A 7,379-nucleotide genomic window follows, 5' to 3' on the forward strand; every position below is an offset into this window, starting at 1 on the left:
TTATAACACTGTATCTACTTTTGTACCAATTACTGTTTAATATTTTTGGTATCAATGTTCTTGTTAGTGCTTTTCTCCCTGGGCCTCGACTGAAAATGGGCTGCTTTAGGCCCAGTTGACTTTCACTGTAAACAAATGCAATAAATAAATAAAATAAATAAGTAATCATTATTCTTGTAATGGCTGCATGTGTGTTCTAATCTGATACCTGTCAACTGTTAAATGTAAATGAATAAAGAATGTAGCTACAAATGCCTGAAATAAATGTAGTACAATAACCAGAGTAAGGTTCAAGCCTATGTTCTGCTCATTTTGTCTGAAATAATGCTGTATATTCCATCCAGTCCTGGACTCCTATCTGTGGGTCTAAATGCCAGATTTAAAGGAAAATAATCAATAAAGTTTAAAACAGGATTGTGCTAATCTTTTCAAATAAGTTCTCATTATTCTTGTATTCACTGCATCTGTGTTCCATTCAGACACCAGTCAACTGTTACATATTAACCACGAAATAATGCATCATCAAATTTCTGATATGTATGTATTGCAGTAGCCAGAGTGTCAAGCCCGAGTTCACATAATTTCCCTGAAATATGCTGTACATAGCACTCAGTAAATGAACAGGGTAAATAATTAAGTCAATAGATGACCTACACAGCCATACATATGTGCAACTGCCAGATTTCATGTGACATTCATCATTACAGTGTAAAGGGAGATGGTGCTTTGATAACTGCTGTGTTCAACTAAAGTGCTCATTATCCATATGTTCATTGTATTTGGTTTCCAGTGTAATACCACACACAGCTATGCATGTGTGTAAATGTATGTTTTCACACAAAATGTTGCAATAAAAGTTGTAAAGGAGAATAGTGTTTTAAGAATTCATGATATTGCAATAAAGTACACATAATTCCTGCAGTCACTGCTTGTGGGTTCTAATCCTATGGCAGCCAGCTGACAAATAACCAGCTTCCTAGTGTACTTAGTGTATACAAACATACCTCTCAACTGTCTGTCACTCTTTTGAAGAATGTAATGACTAGTGCCCCATATGACTGTCCCTTGATTATCAGATACATGACATTACTTGGAAGGCAATTTATTGCCAAATCCATTTACAGAACAACTTGGTAGTAATGTATGAGCACATGGTGTAACACTGTGTAAAACAGTTTCCTGTAGTTGTGTTTGTGTACCAGCATTTGTTAGTGCTTGGCCCAAACTGTCTATTGCTAACAGGTTGAGAGGTATGTATGTGCAACAATCATTTATACAATAATTGCAGTCACTGTACTCAAAACTGAAATTGCACATCAGTAGAAGTATATATTAGTAGTCTGTGTATTAATATTACATGCAAAGTTACTAATGGTATGTTTTTCTTTATCTCCCTACCCCTTATCTTTTTAATTTCATCATCATCTTCTTTCGGCTGTTCCCGTTAGGGGTCGCCACAACAGATCACCTGTTTCCATTTCTTCCTGTCCTCTGCATCTTTGTCTGTCACACCAACCACCTGCATGTCCTCTCTCACCACATCCATAAACCTTATCTTAGGCCTGCCTCCTTTCCTGTTACCTGGTAGCTTCATCCTTAGCATCTTTTTCCCAATATACTCAGCATCCTTCCTCAGCACATGTCCAAACCAACATAATTGTGCCTCTCTGGGTTTGTCTCCAAACCTTCCAACCTGGGCTGACCTTCTAATATACTAATTCCTAATCCTGTCCACCCTCATCATACCCAGTGCAAATCTTAACATCTTTAATTCTGCTACATCCAGCTCAAACTCCTGCCTTTTTGTCAATGCCACTATCTCCAACCCATATAACATAGCTGGTCTCACTATCCTCTTGTAGACCTTCCCTTTCAGTCTTACAGGTACTCGTCTGTCACAAATCACTCCTGACACTCTTCTCCACACACTCCATCCTGCCTGTACTCTCTTCTTCACCTCTCTTCCACACTCACCGTTACTCTGAACTATTGACTCCAAGTATTTAAACTCATCCACCTTCACCACCTCTACTCCTTGCATCCTCACCATTCCTCTATCCTCCCTCTCATTCACACACATATATTCTGTCTTAGTCCTGCTGACCTTCATTCCTCTTTGCTCTAGAGCATATTTCCATCTCTCCAGGGTCTCCTCCACCTGTTCCCTACTCTCACTACAGATCACAATGTCATCTGCAAACATCATAGTCCACGGGGACTCCTGTCTGATCTCGTCTGTCAACCTGTCCATCACCATTGCAAATATGAAAGGGCTCAGAGCTGATCCTTGATGTAATCCCACCTCCACCTTAAATGCATCCATCACTCCCACCACAGACCTCACCGCTGTCACACTACCCTTGTACATATCCTGTACCACTCTTACATACTTCTCTGACACTCCCAACTTCCTCATACAAGTCCATTACAAATATTTATCCTAAACCACTTATGATTGTCTTGTTCTGCATCCCATTGTGTAACTTGCACATGATGTGCATCTCAGTGGAAGTGTGCCTCACATGGATGGGGACCCTGTTACATATAGGGTGTAGTGTGTGGGTTACATACCTGTTGATGCAGCATGTCCTATTTATACCATAGTAAAGGTGTAGCCGCGTAGAACAGGTAATTCTCATGCTAGTCCTTTCTTGGATATGCAGGAGGTACACAATGGGATCTGACATCTGCCTGTATGGCAGCATACACCTCCCTTCCAAAGCATGTAGGAGACAGAATACACAGTTACATCCTTGACACGGTCTGCACAGGACATGTTATGTACACTGTGTATTGGCTTACTGCAGAACCTATTTGGCTGCTACAGTTTTCAGATATGCTTGTGGAGTTACATACCAAAGGTGGCATTGCACTCCATGATAGGTGTGATGAGTGCCAAATATATGTAACAATGACGGTCTGGGATTTACGTGCCATACCTTTCTCTACAGGTTGTACAACATTGAATGAATCCCCACATCTTACCGACCAGTGAAGGGCAAAGGCTACATTACTCTCTGTGTCCATAAGGCCCTTTCTAATGGCTCAACTGTTGGAGGTATGCGGACAATACAATATTTTCCAGGGGTGGATGACTTCCAAAAGTATAGTATTGTGCAGTCCTTGGCATTTAGTATTTGTCAGTGGCTCTGACAAAAACTGAATGTGTGTGCCAGCCCATTCTGGATATCTGTTGGTTCTGTGTGGGATACAGTGACAGCTCCTATTTGCAATCATCTGCAAATATACTCATTTTGAGGTCACTGACAATGCCCAGGACTGCAGAGAATGGTATGGTTAGGAGGGGTAGTCCCAAGAATTATTTGTGAGGAAAATCCACCGGAGACTGGCCTCATTGTAGCGGTGGACTACCCAATGCTATCTTCCCAGATAATGACTGTCAGACACTTGGTTATCTACCAGCTGGCATGTTGTTGTTTGTCTTTTTGGCTTTTCCCAGTTAGGGGTCACCACAGCGGAACTCCGGTCCGCTAATGATTGGCAGTCAATTTTTTATGGTGCTGAGTTGCCAGCCCAACGCCCAACCTTCAGCGAAGGCACGCCCATTCACACATGTCTTTCCGAGGCCATTTGACCACAGGGAGGACATGCAGACTCCACACAGAAGGCACTCCAGCTGAGAATCGAACACGAGAACCTCTTGCTGTGAGGCAACAATGCTACCGCTGTACCACCATGGCTTTCACATTTACCAGCTGGCATACTACTTTGTAAATAACCTGTACAGTGTTTCAACAATGCCTGATGGCCTAATCTAGTAAAATTCATTCTCAGGACATGGTAGGTAGAGTGAGTCATTTTCCCATCATCCATTGCCTAGTTTAACACTCAATGAGGTCCACTGGTTAGTGTAGGCATGATCTCACATTGAACTAAACAAACTGGGTTTGGGTCAATGTCTGCAGGTGTAGTACATTGTTAGTGATCATTTCCATGATAAGTCTTTTCAGGGTTTTTAATATAAGACTACTGAGACATCTGGGGACAATGCTTGTTACTGCATGCCAGTTGTCCTGTGTGGAACTAAGTATTGCAGTTAATTCCATCATGGTGTCCAAGAAGATAGTCATCTAAGATGTCTGTGTCTGTACAGAGTACAGGCAAACAATGAAGGGGAAAGTCATATGTACACATTGTGAAGGTAAAAAGGGTATGTTTACAGTTATTCTGCAGTTGGACACTACTCAAGCAGTGTGTACTGAAATAACACAATTACCTTGTGAGGAATGCTGACAAGAGGGGAGTCCCCTGCAATGCTAGTGCCTAGCAATTACTACTGCTGGCTTTACCACAACCACTCTCTCCTGGGATACCATGCTCCAATACCTTGTCTTTCACCAAATCAAAATGTTAGTACCAAGCTCAACATGAGGAGCAGGTCATAGCCTGTTTGTTCATCTACATAGTTGTCCCACATCATGCAAGGCTCTGTAGGCTTGACATACCCTTTTCCAAGTAGATGCCTTGATTAGCTACCAGAGCACTCATTTGAGTCTGGCATGTATTATGCCTTGTATTCCAGGGTTGTTAGGATTTCACTAGGGTGCCGATCAGATGGTGAGTCAGAGCACAACTGCAGCATCACAGTATAATGTTTGATGTCTGTTGACATAGATGCCCAAGATCGCTAGAACAAGCACCACAACAGCAGTAATCCCTGTTGGTGACAATTTCACAGCAGTTCATGCATCATGACCTTCAACAGCTTCATGGTGCACATCTGCATGACATGGATCTTAGGCCTATTGCAGAGGAGTGGCCACCTTTGGTCAATGTGTGTGTACTTCACACATATCCTAGGTATGTCATATTGCACATATATGTAAATGGAACACATGTCTGTGTACCGACTAGCAAGGCCAAAGTAATGACTTCAAAAATGAACAAGATTTCTGTGCATGCACAGATATCCACATCTCCATTGCAAGAAGTGCCTACAGACAGTGTATTTGAGGGTGTCAACCCCAATGGTGTAGCAGCATGACTAACTTATCTGGAGCTGTACATTGTCACATTTGTTGATATGCTATTGTGACCCTTCCTAATAACAGGAGTATGGTTCGTCCAAGGGCCACATGCCTGGCAAAGCATTGTAATCATTCAACCATGTTATGGCACAATGTTAGGTGCTGCGTTACCTTAGGAGAACTACATAAAGGTGATAACATGTTATATTTCAGCATTTGTCAGGCCACTGCCTAATGATGGCCTGCAGTGACGTACACCCAAGCAAGACTCTATTGCTAATGGCATTATCAATGACTGCTGTGAAGATGTGTAAAGTGTCCCCACCCCTTTACTCCTATGCCACACAAACACAACATGTGAGAGATGTGACTATATTCCAAACCTTGATTTCATGCCGTCTCACAAACCGGTCAGTACATATGACAATGAGCAGTTTGCCAACATGCAGACCTCACTGCATACTCCACCCACACCCACTTCACAAACATCTGCATGTGTGCAGCTCCTTACCAGACACATATGCAAACAACAGACATCTCAGAAACCCAATTGCAAGCTCACTACATATAATCATACATCTGCCGAACACAGTACACATAGCGCATGCACCACTGTCTCAATGGTCAAGCACCTGAGGCAAAACACAAACTCAAACCTATTGTTCATAGGTGATTACATACTGAGACACATTTATGTCCCTCTCAACAGGCTGCATATGGGAAAGGTCACATTTAGCTGTCTGTGAGGTGGCAGGATATGCCATACCACACATGCATCTAGGTCTTTCAACATCAGGTAACATTATGATGACTTCATAGGTCCTGTTGGTGTGTACAACTTGAAACATACCTTAGTGGTCTGTATGCAGACACATGACTAAGCTTACAGATTCTGAGTCTCTGACAGGTATGCTCATAGCCTTCAGCTGGATTTGACCTTCCCCTAGGATGATGGTTCAATACACATGGAAAATGACTGAAGTCAATAATTGGCTTATCCTGAGGTGTCATTGTAAGGGATTTCAGTACATGTCAGCCAGGGATGACTTGCTTAACAGACCTCGGTGCTTTGCCAGAGATGGTGTTCATCTGTCAACCATGGGAGTTTGGGAGTTTATGCACTGGCCAAGGCTGCTGTCATCCCCATAGTGCACCTTATAGGCATTGTCTTAAGGGACAACTTTCCAATGAGGAAACACCATCTTCAAACAACATCACAGTTCTGTTGCTAAACACTAGGAATGCCAACACTACACACCACTCACTGGAAGCTGTCCCCACCTTGGAAGATGCAGACATTTGTGCAGTCACACACACCTGGTTCAAGGCTGTGAACAGCACCATGGTCATACCAGGCTACACGACCTTCTACATGTGCAGACCTCAAACTGAAAGTGTGCCAGGTAATGCAGGTGGTGTATCCATATTCATTAAAGATAGATATATGTCCAGGTTGATTAAACGGTGTGATTCCCTGGAGACACTGCAGGTGCTAATCACTGCTGGTAGGGGACATATCAAGCCTATGCCAGCTACAGGAGCAACTCCATTAATCAGGATATCTGCTGTGCTTATTTGACTCTACTTGTGTCTGTCAAGATACATCACAACACAATGGTGTGGGGTGACGTTCGCTAACCACCAACTGTGTTGGTTACTCATGCTCAAATTCACTTGCCCAAAGGTTAGTCCATGTCCTGAAGTGCAATGCTCAGAACCAGTGGAATGACATCTCCACAAGGGGAAATGACGTACTGCATCAAGTGCTTACCAATATGGGTGACCACTGTAGCATCTCCACTGTGAGGTCCTCCCTGGTGACATCTGACCACAAATTGGTCAGTTTAAAAGTAAGACTCACAACTGAACACTCCCCCTTGCAGAAAACACAGTAATAAACTTCAACAAAGCAAATTATAAACTCCTATGGGATGGTATAAAATGCTTAACTGCACCTCCCCCCTCAGATGGGACAGGCAACTATGCAAAACTCTACACCAATGCTTTATGCAAGCACCTGTACAACTGCATAGACTCAGCTGTACCTGACAGCAGGAAAATAAGCTCCTCATGGTACAGCAAACTTGGAGCAGTCATACAATCCCTCAGTCATGTCAATCTCCTACAAGAGGGTCATCATGAACAAATGCTTGTTGACATACTCATGGCTGTAAACTCCTTGCAAATGTGGCTATAGTATTTCCATCAATAACACCAATGTTCCTGGTAAGTGGCACATCATTAGCAACACTTGATGTACATGCTCATGGCTTATAGACCTGGGCATGCAGGCCTGACCACACATGTTTACACTTACTTTACCCTAGATCACCATGTCTCCCCAGTGGTAAGACAGGAAGTATATCATGCTCATATAATTACTGAGGGCAC

Source organism: Protopterus annectens, chromosome 5.part0 (genome assembly GCF_019279795.1).
Source record: "Protopterus annectens isolate FY-2018-M chromosome 5.part0, PAN1.0, whole genome shotgun sequence".
NCBI classification, from domain to species: domain Eukaryota; kingdom Metazoa; phylum Chordata; order Ceratodontiformes; family Protopteridae; genus Protopterus; species Protopterus annectens.